Genomic DNA, 18,009 nt, shown 5'->3' with positions numbered 1-18,009 from the left:
ATACAAATAAGACCATAGGTTTTTCTTTCGGGATTCATGGACAAATAGTTTGGGGAAAAAATTGTGGAACTTTATGTACAGTACATAACTGCAGCAAGATTAATGGGTGCATAAAGCTGAAAAGATTCAATATTACCCACAATGAAGGAATGGTTGATGAAAATGATGGAACTTGCTGCAATGGCTTAATTGACTTCTTTGATCAGGGAAAAGATAAAATCTATGTTTTTTGCTGATGGGAAAACATTTGTAGATTTTTTGCATGAAACAGAAAAAAACAAAATATGAGTTATGATTTTGATTACTAGACAGAATAGGTTATAAAGAGAAGAGAGTTATGTTGCAACCATAGAGTAAGCGATAAATGTATAATTGTACAGATAATTGCTATATAGCAAATTCTGGAAGGTATTTCTTTGTATCTTTTTTCTTTTCTTTTCTTTTCTTTAACTTTATTTTTCATTCCTAAACTTTAGATTTCTCTTTGATTTCTTTCTTTTTCTTTTCTTTTTCTTACTTTATATTAGTTAGCACTATTATTTATATATATAGATATTCTGCAGATGATAGATAGATAGATAGATAGATAGATAGATAGATAGATAGATAGATAGATAGATAGATAGATAGATGATATAGATGACATAGATATAGATGTACATAAGGCATGGTTAGAGGGAGCTTTGTGGTTATTGTTATTGTTATTAAATGGTGGAAAATTGAAGTGGGGGGAGAGAGAACTTGATTTTTTTCAAAAATTGCCCTAAAATCTTCGAGAACATCTGGATCGGGGTGAAATGCTACCCTTCAGACCGCTTCAGCCGAACTGGTAACTATGGCGACGGGTGGTTCAGAGAACCGGTAGCGATGGCAGTGGAAGGCTCCGCCCACCTGCCCAGTCATTGTTACTTCCTGGTTTTAACCAGGAAGTAACCTGTTTTTTACCCTCTGAGCATGTGCAGAAGGGTTTGCGCATGCGCAGAGGGTCTACATGCACATGTGACATGTGCACGCACATGAGCAGAGTGAGCACTTCTGAACCGGTAGGGAAGGTAAGTAGATTTCACCCCTGATCTGGATCCATCTTCTGCCAAACAACATTTTGTAGCATTTTGTGGCGTGTAGATTGCAAACAATAGAAATCAGGGTATTTTTATGGCTGATAGTATTTTATCTTAACATCTTGCTGCATCCCACACCCAGATATTTTCCCGCCACCAGAAAGATGGAAACTTGTAACATCAGAGTAAGTATCTCTGATTTCCATAACCCTCCAATGGAAATTCCTTCTGTCCTGGGGCTGTTACACTGACAGTGATTCTTTTATCACATCCTCTGTGCCAGTGACCTCAGAGGCACCCAGCATAGTGGGATATCAATGCCTCTCTTTGTAAACATGTGTAGGAAACATCTATTCAGCATTCTCCCTCCCACCATTCTGTTCTTGGGTATGTCTTTTGACAGCCCATTCTCTATTGTTCTTCAGTCCTTCTCTGCTAACTGAGTTGCAACAGAGAACTGGCTGGCAGCTCAAAGAGACTGAAACCATCTCTGTCTCATTGCTGTTTCACTAGGGAGCAAAGATTTTGGCTCTGCTGCCTCAAATTCTGGCTTGGGACCCCACTAGCTCAAATGAAAGTGCCAGTCACATGACCACTGCTCTAAGATTTGATCATAGCAATGATTAAAGATGGCAGCTGGAGTTGTTTTCTCCTATTCAGTCTGGTTCTGAAAAAGTTAAACAACAACAAATTACATCCACAATGAATTCAGACTCCTCTGGTGTGTCACCAAGTCTTGAAACTAGAATCCTGAATATTTAAACAGGCCTGTGATGAAAATCAGAACAAATGCTTCATTTTGCTTTCTGAGGAGCTCCCAGGAAATAACAAATCATTTGAGGGAACTTCCACACCTTTACCACTTCCAAACCCTGGGTCTATCATATTTGACTGCAAGAATCCAAACAATCCCCAAATAATAGGCAGAAATGTCTTAGTCAGATATCTAGCAGTTGTCCCAATTTTTGCAATCTTGGGATGGTAGCTCAATGACTCCTTGATCCCTTTATTTTTGAAGCCAACCTGCAATCATTCTTTTCTAAAATGCTGAGAATATGGAGAAAGTAAGCACCAATCAGAATTCATCCTCTTTCCGTCTGGCCAATCAATAGACTTAGACTTACAATTTAGACTTAGAATAACTTTATTGTCACTTTGAATGTACACTAATCGGCATACATTAAAATGAAATTTCATTGCACACTGCTCTCAAAGGATCTCTACCTCCAATATACATTACATAAACATGACAAAATAAATAAATAAATAGATAGATAGATAGATACAGAATTATGCATATACCCACATATATTATATGACATGGAGAAACAACACTGTCTAGTCTGGATGTATACATGTACATGGCGAGAGAAACAAATCTTGAGAGTTTACTAGATGGGTAGCATAGGGAGCAAAGCTGTTAGAGAATCTGGTAGTCCTGCTAGATATACTTTGAAACCTCCTCCTAGAGGAGAGCAACAGAAACAGAACATAAAGTGGATGTGTGGGGTCTCTAACTTTGAGCTCTAAGCACATAGCGCTTATAAGCACTATCCTGAATAACGGGAAGCAAGCTTCCTATAATCTTCTTGGCTGTCCTGACCAGTCTCTGAATGGACTTTCTCTCTGAGGCACTGCAACCACCAAACCAAACAGTGCTCTCAATCGTGCCTCTGTGAAAAGAGGCCAGAACAGAAGGAGAAAGATATGCTCTCCTCATCCAACACAGAAAATGCAGACACTGGTTTGCATCAGTGGTGGGTTTCAAAATTTTTTACTACTGGTTCTGTGGGCATGGCTTGGTGGGCATGGCATGGCATAGCTTGATGGGTATGGCTTGGTGGGCATGGCAGGGGAAGGATACTGTAAAATCTCCATTCCCTCTCCATTCCTGGGGAAGGTTACTGCAAAATCCCCATTTCCTCCCAATCAGCTGGGACTCGGGAAGCAGAGAATAGATGGGGGCAGGGCCAGTCAGAATTTTTACTACCGGTTCTCTGAACTACTCAAAATTTCCACTACCGATTCTCCAGAACTGGTCAGAACCTGCTGAAACCCACCTCTGGTTTGCATGCTTCACTAAGGATGTCGTGTGGAGAGACCAGTTCAGATTGTTAGTTATCTGCATCCCTCAGATACTTAATACTGTTGACCACCTCTACAGCTGCATCCATGATATTGAGTGGAGTATGACCATGCCGGCTCTTTCTAAAATCTACGATCTCCTTTGTTCTATTAACATCTAGAATCAGGTTACTTTTATTGCACCAGTTCACCAGAGCCTTTGCCTCTTCTCTATAAGCATCTTCATTGTCGTCCCGGATAAGACCCACCATGGCCGTGTCATCCGCCTACTTCACAATATGATTTGTAGCAGATTTGGCACAGCAGTCATACGTCATCAAGGTGAACAGTAGCGGACTTAAGACACAGCCCTCTGGGGAATCTGTACTCAAGGAGATGGGGTTGGAAACTTTTCTTCCAACTCACACAAACTGGGCCTATCAATAAGGAAATCCAGTATCCAATTACATAAAGGAATATTAAAACCTAATAGCAGTGGTGGGATTCAGCCGGTTCTCACCTGTTTGGCTGAACCTGTTGTTAATTTTTTTTCATAATTCCATGAACCAGTTGTTCCCACCACTGTCTGGCCCTGCCTGCTCCACCCACCGGGGTTGCCATTCAGGGTGGGGAGGCTGCAGGGGCATGACTTGGAGCTGCGCTGATCAGCTAGGAGATGGCAATGGACCGGCTGTGCCGATCAGCTGGGAGGCTGATCAGTCACTTCAATCAGACTTTCCAACTTCCTGAGATCTTTTTTTTCCTGAGAAGTTGGAAGGTCTGACTGAACATTTTTTAAACTGGTAGTCACATGGTCTTCTTTTGTTGCCCTGCATACAGGAGAACGAAGCTGGAAAGCAGGTTAGTGAGGAAATGGTGGTTGTTCTGGAATGGGGTGGAACTGAGGATTTTGCATTATCTTTGCTCTGGGATGGGGTGGAACTGAGGATCTTGCTTTATTTTGGTACAATGATGGCAGTCTTAAAACATGATGGAACCTCAGCCTGATGATAATAGGAGAGGACCGACACTATAAACATTAGAATCAACCCTGAGTTACTGCAGATTTGGAACAATCCCTTATCCACATTCCATACAAAATGCCTTTCCTCCCCCCAACGACACATACACACATACACAATTTTCATTTGTCTGATCATGTCTAAAAGCATAAAATTAAGAGCTAAGAAGAGATAACATAAAAATCTGAGCAGCTTCAACAAAAATAACTTTTTTGGCCGCAAAACAACCATTTTGCCTGCATTTAAAGTACTCTTGCAAACAGTGAAGGTGAAATAATAGCACATTGGCAGTTCTGAGACTAGGAATTGTCCCTGCTGTAACTGGAATGGAGAATAACTGGAATGGAGGAGAAACACATTTAAATGAGATCTACAGAAAGTCACCCAAAAAAAGGGGACATTGAAGCAGCACGGGGCAGAAATAGGAAAAAGTCTAGGAACCTGAAGGCAGCGTGGTTCTTGCAAATAAGAAAACAGACCATTCACTAGTAGTTCCTCAGAGATGAAGCAATTAAAAATGAAACATGAGCTTTGCTCTGTTTTCAAATAAATCTGCTTGGCAGTCCATATCAGCTGGCATTGTGAGACTGACTACCTGTTGAATTCTGGCATATTTATCATTGGAGAAGATAAATTATGCCAGGCACCACATAGCTTAATGATAGGATATGTATTCTACATGTCAACAATTCAATTTTTACTTTTTTGAGATCATTGCTTGAAGATATCAGAAGACAGGCAATGCATATGTGTTGAATATTAATACACAAAAATGGAAAGATGTTTTAATCCCCATAAAGGAGGAATGGCTGGAAAAAATTGATGGAACTAGCAGATGTGGCTAAATTAATGGCTTTAAATCAAAGAAAATAACACATCCAACTTTGTTTCTACCTGGAAACAAAGGCTCTGGATTTTGTGCTTGAAATGGGGAAAAAAATGAAACTTTGGATTTTGCTGATTAGATAACTTTGTTGCTATAGAAATGGCTGGTACATACTGTATTAATACCTAAAAGTAAAAAATTGAGGCCGTGATATTACTATTTTATCTTTCTGTGCTATATAGAGTTGGAAGTCAATGCTTTTCTTCCTTTTTTCCCCCCTTTACCCTACACTTCTTTCTCTTCCCCTTTTCCTCTCCCCTTTTCCTCCCTGTTTTCATTTTCTTTCGTATTTTATATCTTGATAAACTTAATAAATATATTTTTTTAAAAAATGGGCAATGTGATTTCTCTTTCTGAGTTTTGGGAGAACTATTGCCAAATGATGCAACACTGATCTAGATAAATGAAGGATTTGATCTATTCAGCTTGCTTGGGAAAAATCAGTTTTTCCTAGTATGTACCTGTTTGTGGGGTCCTTGGTACTCTCTGAGCTTGATTTTCCTGCAGATGTTTTGTTATAAAACAACAGCATCCATGCACCAGTTCACCAAAAAAAACCACCAAGCTACTAGACAAATTCTTGCCAGGCTAAGTACTCTACTGATAGCATCTACAATATACTCTGTGAATTATTAGGGAGGGACTGTCTTCACCCCCTTTCTCTCACACATGATATCTTGGTTGGTTTGCCTTTTACTCCTGAGGAATGCATCTCCTCTCTCCTTGGGATCCATCTTCTCACTACATTCCATCACACATTGCATGATGCGACAAACCATATCACAATTATGGTTTATTCACTAAAGCATGGTTAACGAAATAAAGAATTATTAAATAGGCAAAACCAGCCTTTGGCTTTAACAGCTGCTTCACATGATAGCTATTTTCAGGATTGAAAATTGAACAGGAAATCTCCTCAAACATTATTTGTTTGCAGCTACAATTGATATAGCCTAGGCCAGTGTTGGCAAACCTTTTCAGCACCGAGTGCCAAAACAGGAGCACACGCATGTGTGCCAGAAACCAGAAACCAGAAGAGCAACCGCTTAGTGCTCATGCGCATGCCAGGAAGATGATCTTCCGGTTATCAGCGTGCACATGTGCACTGCCCAGATGGTCTTCGTGCATGCACCGGGTGGCTGCTCTTCCAGTTTCCGGAACTCCCATGCTTGTGAAGACTAGCTGGCCGGCACACCGGAGCCCAGAAGAGCAACAGGCAACGGCTCGCATGCCCAGAGAGATGGCTCTGCATGCCACTTCCAGATGCGTGCCATAGGTTTGCCATTATGGGCCTAGGCTGATACAGAAAAAAACAAATGTTTATTAGTGAAAGGATTTGCAAAACAGTTTGTCTACCTTTGTCTATTCACACCTCCAACATACCGGTCCTAGATTTCTCCTTCCTTTTTACAGTGAACTTTAAAGCAGACCCTAAACTTCTAATCTCTGTACCTATTCAGTCTCTATCTTGTTCCACCCCCTGGGGTAGAGCTACGAGATTGAAGACCTGAAAATGAAATGAGAAATCCACTCTATGGCACCAAAGAATTAGAGTGTTCTTTCTCTCTTTGCTGATCTCTAGTGGTCTTCATCTAGACTTTCACAATTCAGATCTGGTGACCCTGGCCAGTATAATAATTCCTGTTGTCCACCTGCTCGTCACTGGAAAGACAACTTCTGGTTCTCTCTACTCTGAGTTTCTAAGTTATAGACAGAAAGCCTACGTGCATAAAACTAGCATATGAGAATGGGAATACTAAAGGAACTCCAGTGCTGTCAAATCTTGTAGAATCTGAGGCAGAATCAATTTTGAAGTTTATTTTTTTACAGTTCGGGAGCAATACTGAGTAGCATAAGTAATACAGTTCAGGAGCAATACAGGAGTAGTGTGAATATTCTAGCACATGAGTGACATGAGATCTGATTTGCCTAGCCTTGTCAAACCAATCCCATTTTGCACTATACCCGTGATGGCGAACCTATGGCATGTGTGCCACAGGTGGCACACAGCGCCCTCTCGGTGGGCACACAAGCCGTCACTCTAGTTCAGCTCTGCCGTGCATTCGCACACACCTCTCACCAGCCAGCTGGTCATCGGGTCTTTGCCGCACATGCACAGGGGGCAGGGTGCATACAGGGGGGATAGGGTGCATGCACGGGAGTGGGGCGCATGCACAGGGGGCACACATGCATTGCATTTTGGGGGTTAGCCACCACTGCACTCTACAAATATAATACACACACTTTGGACGTTACTGCACCTTTGAAACCCTGATAAACACAGTATGGATGTGTTATTATTTCTGTGTGGTTGCTACCATCATTATCATTATCCTCTAAACTAATAGCCAATAATAATAGGCAAAGGAACAACCAAATCTCATTAAGAAGATTGCTTAAAAAAGCCCAGCAGAGACTTCTTGTCCTTCCTAACATCTAATTAAGTATTTTCTTGGGAGGCAACAGTCTGATTTATACTGGAGAAAAATATGTGCCCGGCCTCAAGATAAAAGGGTTATACTAGTTAGGCTAAGATGGCCAATGCAACTATGAGAATCCTACTTAATGATACCCAGCTAGCAGTGGAATTTGACGATGATCCCACAGTGCATTAAATGAAACCCAGAATAGCAAAATTTGGGTGTTTCGCACAGGGAATTTGCTGAACGGCAGCCTGAAAATGGAGGTAAGAGTAAAAGTAATTCAAGATTAATGTACATATTTCCATAAAAAGAAAAATGCAGTGGATTGGCTTATATGATGGATTGAATTTCTGTAAGGGCATAGAACTGGATCTAGGATGTAGCAAGCACATACCAAGAATGGTTAGCAGAAGATTTTCCAACTAATAAGACTGAGGGGCAGGGGAATACACATTTCATCTCCTTTCAGGAAGAGAAACCCGAGACTGGCTGGCAAATTTATGCAGCCCCCAGAGACTTGCCTAAAGCCTGCATGTAGATGGTTTTCTGTAATGCATCTGGGGATTTAACACACGAGTCCTTTTAGACATATGCCACATGATAGGAAAGTCAAGGGGACACTGGTACTATCACCTAGGGCAGCTTGTCATCTTGGAGAACACTAAAAGCTGCCTTCTCCCATTAAACAATTTGTTCATTTAGTCGTTATGTTGACTGGCAGCAGCTCTCCAAGGATTCGGTCCAGGGACCTTTTAATGCTACTTGATCTTTTCCATTGGATCTAGGACTCTTTTGTGTATAAAGCATATCCTTTGCCCTCGGGCTACGGTAAAAACACAAACACATGGAGAATATGTGCATCCAAGAATATGTCACCACATTATTACCTTACTAGGGTTACTATGTGACATAAACTGCAGCTGTTTGGTTAAAAGGCAACAAGTAGCACTGGATTATAAAAGACCTCTTTGCAACACAGTATGTTACATAGATAGTCTAAAGTAAAGTTTAATTGCAGAATATACTGTACATCGAACAAGAAAATTCCCTTATGGTGTTGTTGCTTCTGTGTCCAAGCACTTTTACAAGACAAAAAAATAGTCCAAAAAGCCAAGATAACTGCTTTGATCAAATAACACTGGTCTACAAATTTTGAGAAATTATCGACCTCCAAGATAAAATGTGCTAATTTTACATGTTTTGATTAGATGAATTATTAAAGGTGCTGGTTGGCTAAAGTTTTCAAGATATTTCACAATAAAGATTTATACACAGGCGAGTATATTTGCCTACAAAAGAGGGAGGTGTCTAATGATCATGATGCGTTGCAAGTTACGTCTCGACAAAGTATGGTAGAACAATGAAAATGGTACTACATGGAAGTGTATAAATTTATCTTCACTTGGAGAACAGCAAGGCAGATGGCTATGAAAAAAACGTGGAAAGTTTGCTTAGGTCCTATGAAGCACTTGGTGCAAACATGTCACTGAAAATTCACTTCTCACACTCGCATTTATTATTATTATTATTATTATTATTTATTAGATTTCTATACCGCCCTACTCCCGAAGGACTCAGGGCGGTGCACAGCCAAACAATAAAAACACATACAATACAAAATTTAAAAAATAGAATAAAATCAAATTAAATAATTTTGGCCCCGACAAATTTAAAACCCCAAACTTTTAAAACCAATTTAAAATTGAATATATAAATACTAAAAAATATTTAAAATTTTAAAAATCTTTTATAAAAGAGGGGGAAAATTAGGCCAGGCCGGCCTGGTGAAATAGTAAGGTCTTTAAGGCGCGGCGGAAGGTGCGCAGATCCGGGATCCTCCGTATCTCTGGGGGGAGCTCGTTCCAGATAGTAGGTGCCCCCACAGAGAAGGCTCTCCCCCTGGGGGCCGCCAGTCGGCATTGTTTGGCTGACGGCACCCGGAGGAGCCCCTCTCTATGGGAGCGTACCGGCCGGTGGGAGGCTATTGGTGGTAGTAGGCGGTCCCGCAAGTACCCGGGTCCTAAGCCATGGAGCGCTTTAAAGGTGGTAACCAAAACCTTGAAGCGCACCCGGAAGACCACCGGGAGCCAGTGCAGCTCGCGCAGGAGAGGTGTTACATGGGAACGCCATGTCGCTCCCATTACCACCCGCGCGGCCGCACTCTGCGCCAGTTGAAGCCTCCGGGTGCTCCTCAAGGGGAGCCCCATGTAGAGAGCGTTGCAATAGTCCAGGCGGGAGGTGACAAGGGCATGAGTGACCGTGCGTAAAGAGTCCCGATCCAGAAAGGGACGCAACTGGCGAATCAGGCGAACCTGATGAAAAATCCTCCCGGTCACGGCCGTCAAGTGCTCTTCTAAAGACAGCCGTGAGTCCAGGAGGACGCCCAAGTTGCGAGCCCTCTCCGTGGGGGCCAATGATTCGCCCCCAATAGTCAGTGATGGCGTCAACTGACTATATCGGGACGTCGGAAACCACAGCCACTCAGTCTTGGATGGGTTGAGCCTGAGCCTGTTCCTCCCCATCCAGATCCGTACGGCCTCCAGGCACCGGGACATCACTTCAAGGGCATCGTTGGGGTGATCCGGGGTGGAGATGTACAGCTGGGTGTCGTCAGCGTACTGATGGTACTCCACCCCAAAACCACGGATGATCTCGCCCAGCGGCTTCACATAAATGTTGAACAGGAGAGGCGAGAGGACCGACCCTTGCGGCACCCCACATATGAGGGGCCTCGGGGTCGACCTCTGTCCCCCTGTCAACACAGACTGCGACCGGTCAGAGAGAAAGGAGGAGAACCACCGCAACACAGTGCCTCCCACCCCCAACTCTTCCAACCGGTGCAGCATGATACCATGGTCGATGGTATCAAAAGCCGCTGAGAGATCTAACAGGACCAGGACAGAAGAGCACCCCCTGTCCCGAGCCCTCCAGAGATCATCAACCAACGCGACCAATGCCGTTTCCGTGCTGTACCCGGGCCTGAAGCCCGACTGGAACGGATCCAGATACGTCGTTTCATCCAGGTGCTGGGGGAGCTGTTGCGCGACCACACTCTCAACAACCTTCGCAACAAAGCGAGGATTGGAGACCGGACGATAATTTACCAACATTGCCGGGTCCAGGGAAGGCTTCTTGAGGAGAGGCCTCACCACCGCCTCTTTCAAGGTGGCGGGAAAGTCACCCTCACTCAGCGAAGCGTTTATAATCCCCTGGAGCCAGCCTCGTGTCACTTCCCGGGAAGCCAGTACTAACCAGGAAGGACACGGGTCCAATAAACAAGTGGTCGCGTTCAGTCTACCCAGAATCCTGTCCACGTCCTCAGGGGTCACAGGATCAAACTCATCCCAGATAACATTCTCAAGACCTGCCCCTGTCTCTCCCCCTGAGACTACCCAGTCGGAGTCCAAGTCTTCCCGAATCTGAGTGATTTTGTCATACAGATACTGAACAAAATCCTCGGCTCTACCCTCCAAGGGGTCCTCCCGCGCTTCCTGGTGGAGCAGGGAGCGGGTCACCCTAAAGAGGGCGGCCGGGCAATTATCTGATGACGCAATAAGAGCAGCAAAATAACTACATTTCGCTGCTTTTATCGCCACTAAGTAATTCCTAATGTGGGATCTTACTAGTGTCCGGTCAGATTCAAGAAGACTGGCCCTCCAACTACTCTCTAGGCGTCTTTTCCGGCGCTTCAACTCCCTCAGCTCCTCGGTAAACCAAGGAGCCAATTGAGATCGGCGCCGGGTCAGAGGCCGCAAAGGCACGACCCGATCCAGAGCACCAGCAGCCGCCCTATCCCAGGCGGCCACCAGGTCTCCAGTCGAGGCGTGTGCCAGAACCTCAGGAAATGGCCCAAGCTCCGTCTGGAATCTGTCAGGTTCCATCAGGCGCCTGGGGCGGAACCATCTGACCGGCTCCGCCTCCCTGCGGCGGGGTGCAGCGGTTTGAAAGTCGAGACGAAGGAGAGAGTGATCTGACCATGACAAGGGTTCAGTAACTATATCCCCTATATCAAGATCCCTCAACCACTGTCCAGAGACAAAAACCAGATCCAGCGTGTTTCCCCCTGTGTGGGTAGGGCCATGAATTAACTGGGTCAGGTCCATAGCTGTCATGGAAGCCATGAACTCCCGAGCCATCTCTGACGTCTCACCCACGGACGGCAGGTTGAAATCCCCCATAACCATAAGCTTAGGGGTATCAACCGCCACCGCGGCGATGACGTTGAGTAGCTCGGGCAGGGCTGTTGCCACGTGGCAGGGAGCCAGGTACGTGATCAGCAAACCCATCTGAACCCCATGACCCCATTTCACAAAAAGGGATTCACAGCCGGCCGTCTGAGGAACAGTGGCCTCCCTCGGTCTCAGACCTTCTTTAATGATAACCGCTACCCCCCCCACCCCTCCCCTGTGACCTCGGCTGATGGAATGCTTGGAAACCTGGCGGGCACATTTCAACAAGGGGAACCCCCCCTCCTGGCCCAACCAGGTCTCCGTAATACCTGCCAGGTCCGCACCCCCCTCCTGAACAAGATCACAGATGAGGGGGGCTTTATTTACTACGGACCTGGCATTGCACAGCATCAGCCGAAGGCCTGGGTCCTGAGGGTCTATGCAACCTGAGGAGCGAGTAGAGCCTTGGGGGCCGGAGCACGCCACCGCTCGTAGACAGCGAGTGCGCACTCCCCTAACACGATATGGCCCCCTGCTCCCGCCATATCTACCCCTCCCACCTACAGTATTGAAACTATTTCCCTTTGAACTGTGGGGCAGTGACTGATGAGCATGGGGAGAGATTCCACCAGGATATGGCAGGCATGGAGAAAAGACACCAAGGGAAATGGAGTCCGTCCATGCTGGCCAATTACTGCTGGAATCTCCCCAGGGAGGATCCTACTGCAGTTCACAAGAGAAAAGCCAAAAAAGCACAGTTTAGATACCGAATAAAGATGGAACCTTGTCATTTAATCTGATGTTAGCACTTGCGAGTTTTTAATGCAAAAAGCATGAAAATGTTACATGAAAAACACATAAATGAATAGAAAGTTATGTTATTGGTGTCAATAAAAAGATAAATTTATAATGATTGGTGTGGCACCATTCTCACTGCTATATCACATTTTGCAGAAAGGTTATGGAGCATAATCGCACATCCCCCTCGTAATGTTGAATTATTTTGATGCAATTTTGACCTGAAGCTGTATCTTGGAAACTGGAGCCAATTAATATTCAGGACATAATTTCCCTTTATTAGTGACCCAATTCTGATAAAATTAAGCTACTTTCATTTCCAAGGCTTTTTCTTTGTAGATCAGTGTAATCATAAATGCCATCTTTACCTTTTTGTCACCCTTTCCCCTCATGGATGCTCCTAGCTAAATAAAATAAGGATTGTTTAGCTATGTTGCTATGAACTAGCTGTGAACTTAATCACTGTGGTCCTCTATCAGATTATTCAACAGTCTACATCTCTAATCACCTGATGCTCATCTGGACACTTAGCGTCATATGTGATCTGATTCCTACTTCCTGCACAAACAAAACTTTTTGTAAGAACACTCTTGATTTTAGGCCAGTATAGCTTTAAACTGGATTGCACAGGATAGTTTTAATAGTCCTCAGAGATGACTTGCTTTCTGTCTTTCCAAATCCCAGAAGTTCAGCATGGTGGTAGAACCATGGTGGGGTAACTGAGCCACAAGAAATAGGACAGGGTATAAGCTTGTTTGCTATTGTAAAGATCTTCCCTGATTGCTAGGTTGTTTGTTGGGGAAGGGGTGTTTTTTGTTTTTGTTTGTTTATTGAGATATTTCTACCTGGATAATTAACCAGGAAATTCAAGCTGTGATTGTTCATTGGTGCTTGGCAAGCACTGTTGATTTGCAAATATATATATATAACTGTTCCAGTAGCTCTGTGTGTGAGAGAGGGGGGGGGAGAGAGAGAGAACATGGTCAAAGTGATTGCATGAGAGTGCTCTAAGTCTTTAACTAATTCTCCCACTTCAATAAGAAATTTAAAGAATGGACCAATATACAGCAATAGCAATAGCACTTAGACTTATATACTGTTCCATAGTGCTTTACAGTACTCTCTTAGTGGTTTATGGAGTCAGCATATTACCCCCAACAATCTGGGTCCTCATTTTACTCACCATGAAAGGATGGAAGGCTGAGTCAACTTTGAGCTGGTAAGAATCGAACTGCCAAACTGTTGCAGTCAGCAGTCAGCAGAAGTAGCCTGCAATACTGCATTCTAACCACTGTGTCACCATGGTTTTTTTATATACTTTATATACTTGTTTTCATGGATTGTCGTTGAGAGTAAGGCCAAGTCTCTTTGCTATACACTCCTGGGCTCACAACAGGGGTGGACATCATCCTCACAACAGGATGATGTCTGGGTCAGTGGGTGGAGCCTCCTGCCAGTTTTACTACCGGTTCTTGCGAACTGGTCCGAACCAGGGGCAACCCACTACTGGCTCACAACCACTGATCAATAATGGAATGTTGTCAACTTTAAAAGATCTTACTGCTGTGCCAATGAGTGGTTCATCATCCACCTGTCCTGCCTCAGCCATGAATAAATAAATAAATAAATAAATGAATAAATAAACTCCTTAAGGAAATCATTGTCTCTTATTCGTAGTCTCATCAAACCCTTTTCCTTTCAGTTAGCAGTGATCTGTTGCTCCAGCCACCCCTTTCATGCAGAAGGTTCATCATCATATGACTCAAATTTTTAAATGTTACCAGGTTCAAGTTTTGCTAATCCACAAACATTATATTAAATAAATCACAATAAAACTATCTTACCAAGAAAACAAAGACTAAAAAAAGAAATAACGTACTGAGTACTGAGTAATGAATCATCAAAGGAGGCTAATGAATCAGAATCCAGGAGATTTGGTTTCCTTAAATTTTCTGGATCCTGACCTTAGGCAGGCACAGCAATGTACACAAATTTACAAAAATGGAGAAGGGGGTATTACACAAATATATCCAGCCAGGCTGACCTTATTTTTCTGTGAAAATGAATGAGCTCAATGTTTTCAATCCTTTTGGGTGCTCAAAATGATGAAGGAACACTTTTGGGATAGCTTGATAACACAAGGATAGGCTCACATACACACATACATAATCGGGTTATTATGCCACTTGAAAGTTATGTTGAACTTTTCCAACAGCTTCTTCTGTGGCCTGAGTTCAGTTTTATGATCAATGGCCTTGGATTGCCCACAACTGCATTCCTCCAGACACTTGAGTGTTCCAAAGATGTCCCAAAATAACGGAGCTATTTTGGGATCAAGGGAGTGATAAATTCATACAAATAAGAAGTGCAAGAATTCAAGGGGCAGGGAGAGAAGTCTTGTAGGCAAGCAAACAAAAACACAGGAGTCTATTTTGAAGCACAAGTGTGGGATAGTGAATGATCGTGGCAGAGATATTTTTGTCAGTTTCCTGGATATGACCCAGTTTAAAGCAGAAGCTCAGGGCAAAGAGATCAGAATTCAGCTTGAATTTCTTATTAATGTCCTCAGACTAGAGTCCAGCTGTTTACTGAGGAGCTTAGAATCAAACTAACCCATGATTAGAGAAAGTTACATAGGAAAAATGGGCTGTTCCTTCAGATACAATTCCATCTTTCAAATGAAATAGTTTGGCTATTTCTAGGCAAAGTCTAACCCGCAAGATGTTTTAGGCAATTTTCCCTGTCTCCAAAAACAGGACTATAAAATATCTCTGCTTGGACTTTGAAGAAGCAAAATAGAAAAAGAAGGTTGTTGAGAATACCATGGATAGAAAATAAACAAATGGTTCATTGAATCAAGTCAGAGTTCTCACTTGAGGCACAAATGACCTGGCTCAAATTGTCATACTTTTGGCCACAATATGCAACTATCTAGCTCTCTTGAGAAGTCTATAATTCTGGGACAAGCAGAAAGAAAGAAAAGAGGACAGCCTAATGCAGGGTTGATGGGCTCAATCATAGCAGTGATTAATGTTCTGATAAAAGACCTGAAAGCCCAGATAGGAGGCAGATCTTCCTAGTGGAAATCTATTTCTGTGGTTGCCAAAAGGTGATGCTGACTTGATGGCACATAACCCAAATATATCACCATTCATGAAGTCATAGATTCAACTCTAACTAGTGATGGCAAATGCAAGCCTAATATATTGATGTTCATTGAGCATAACTCAGTGATAGAATATAAATTCAAGTCATGTCTCTGATTCAATTCTTCAGACTTATTCAAGTGCCAGATCTTGGATAATATGCTGAGAAGTGTCCTATTTCAGAAGGTCCTTCAGAATAGATTGGGCTGCGTATTACAAAACATTGAGCTGCAAGGCAAACCTGATTGTCTATGGAAATAGCTCTGAAGTTTGGTTCCAGTATATGATAAGTACATTCTGAAATGTTACAGAAGCCCTAAAACTACCATCTCTTATGTATCTGCACTCTTTGATTTACACTACCGAATCTCTGACTGCATTTCAGTGAAAAGCATTTCATTTTGCAGAACCCAGAAGGGGCATGTTTTGCATCCCTTTTCACCCTAAACAAAGTAGCTTTGTCAGACTGGCATCTATTTTAATGTGCCCATTGAAGGATTAAAATGCTAATTAATATGAATAAGGGGGTTTAGAATATGGCCATAAATGAGTAAGTGTTGCATCTTGCTAACTGTTGGGTCTTGTGCATTGTTTAATCAACGGATAGATGAATGTCAGCTGTCAACATTAGACATATGACACTGACTATTTGGAATGCATTTAAAGCCTGAGATGCTTATCCTACTTTTCAGTTCCTAAGTCACAACGCAAACAGCTTATTCCTTCATTTTTCTCCTGCTTTTGTATAATTTTGACTGCTTTTCTCTCCAGGCCTATTCATCTACTTCAATAAGCTTCCTTACTGATTTCATTCTTTTTCTGCTATCAGTCTTATCATTGTTACCAGCGAGAGCTTTGGTGTCTGTCGCATTTCTTTCCCATCAGTTTTTGCTCAGCCTGAGAGTCCATCCGATTCCCATCTTTTATTTCACCCTCTTGCTTCCCCTCCTTCCTTTTATTGGTTTTCCTTGCAATTGCCATTTCAAGGATTGAGATTCTGGATGTCTTCACATTTGAAACCGTTCTCCCCCAGAGTTGATCAGCTGAAAAGATCTTGCTGCTACATAAAGGAGGATGACATCAGCTCTTTGCAGAATAACCATGACAACTCTCTGGAGACCAACAGGGCTGCTCCACAGGCTCTGAATCAAGACGGGGAAGGTTCCGTCTCTCCACAGGGCTGAGCCAGGACCCCAACATTTAATTGGAGTTGGCTGTTTTTCGTTTGGGAGGGGCGGGCTTTGAGCCATTTTATGAATAGGTGGGGGGCTCCACTTTCACAAGACTTTTCAGCAGTAAAACTAGCCTTGCAGACAGGGCAGGTAATGAATAACAATCTGGAAACTGTAATTGGAAGGGCAAGCATATAGCACAGAATTTCAGAGGAGCTCTGGGAGAAATCTCTGGGACAAAAGAGGCAAGGGATAGATCGCCATTGAAATGTTTTGAAGAGTTACATGCATGTCTACCAATGTACCTCATTTGCAACTAGATGGATTCGTGATCATTCTTTCTTCTAAGTTTTGCTCCATGATCACCATCCTATAATTTAAAATGTTTACAAGGTGGGGGAGAACTAGTGAAGATTTTAGCATCCACCCAAATCTTAAAATCTCTACTAGGTCTACCAGGATATGAGCTAACTGTACACATTCAGCAATCATGTTAAGACATGAGGCATGACACAGGCAAAGGTAGATATTTAGAGGTACCATATTTTCCAGAGTATAAGACACCCTCCCCTCCCCAAAAGAGGATGAAAATTTGGGTGCGTCTTATACTCTGAATGTAGCCCGGCCCATCCACCGGCCCCCACCCTTTGGCCTCTGCCTCCCAGCAATTTACCTCCTTGCAGCAAGCAACAAACAGCAAAACAGCCCATTTCAGCTTCAGCACAGCCTAATTAGCACAAGCAGTTGATTGTCCTTGGATCGGCCTCCTGACCCTCAGCTGTTTCAGGCTGCAGGGATTGCCATTGCCTATTGCCACGGGGGGCCTCCGCTGCTTGCTGCAAGTAGGCAAATTGCTGGGAGGCAGATATTTTTTTTCTTGTGCTGAAAACGAAAATGAAACTAAAGCAGGCTGTTTGCTGCAATGAGGCAAACTGGGAGGCAGGGCAGAGTTATTGTGAGTGTTTTATGGTCTTATTTTCTTCTTTGTGTCCTTTTGTTGTAAAATTTCTGTCTAGAATCAACAATTAGCTGGAATTTAAAAAGCATTTCACTAACTTAATTAAAATGTTACCTGAAGGAAAATAAAGAGAGAGGGCGGGAGCTTTACATCTAACAGATTGCATGCTGAATAATTTACTGATTCTGATTACAATACCAATCTCTGCAAAGAAAAAAACTTAAAACAAAATTTTAAATGGTAAAATTTCATATTATTTCCCGTATCCATGCACTAGCGTACATTTTGTTTTCCTCCCAAAAAAAGGTAA

This window comes from Pantherophis guttatus, chromosome 2 (assembly GCF_059756535.1).
Source record: "Pantherophis guttatus breed Tessera chromosome 2, ASM5975653v1, whole genome shotgun sequence".
In the NCBI taxonomy this organism is placed as follows: domain Eukaryota; kingdom Metazoa; phylum Chordata; class Lepidosauria; order Squamata; family Colubridae; genus Pantherophis; species Pantherophis guttatus.
The sequence above is the reverse complement of the archived record's forward strand: the minus strand, read 5'-3'. Positions refer to the sequence as shown.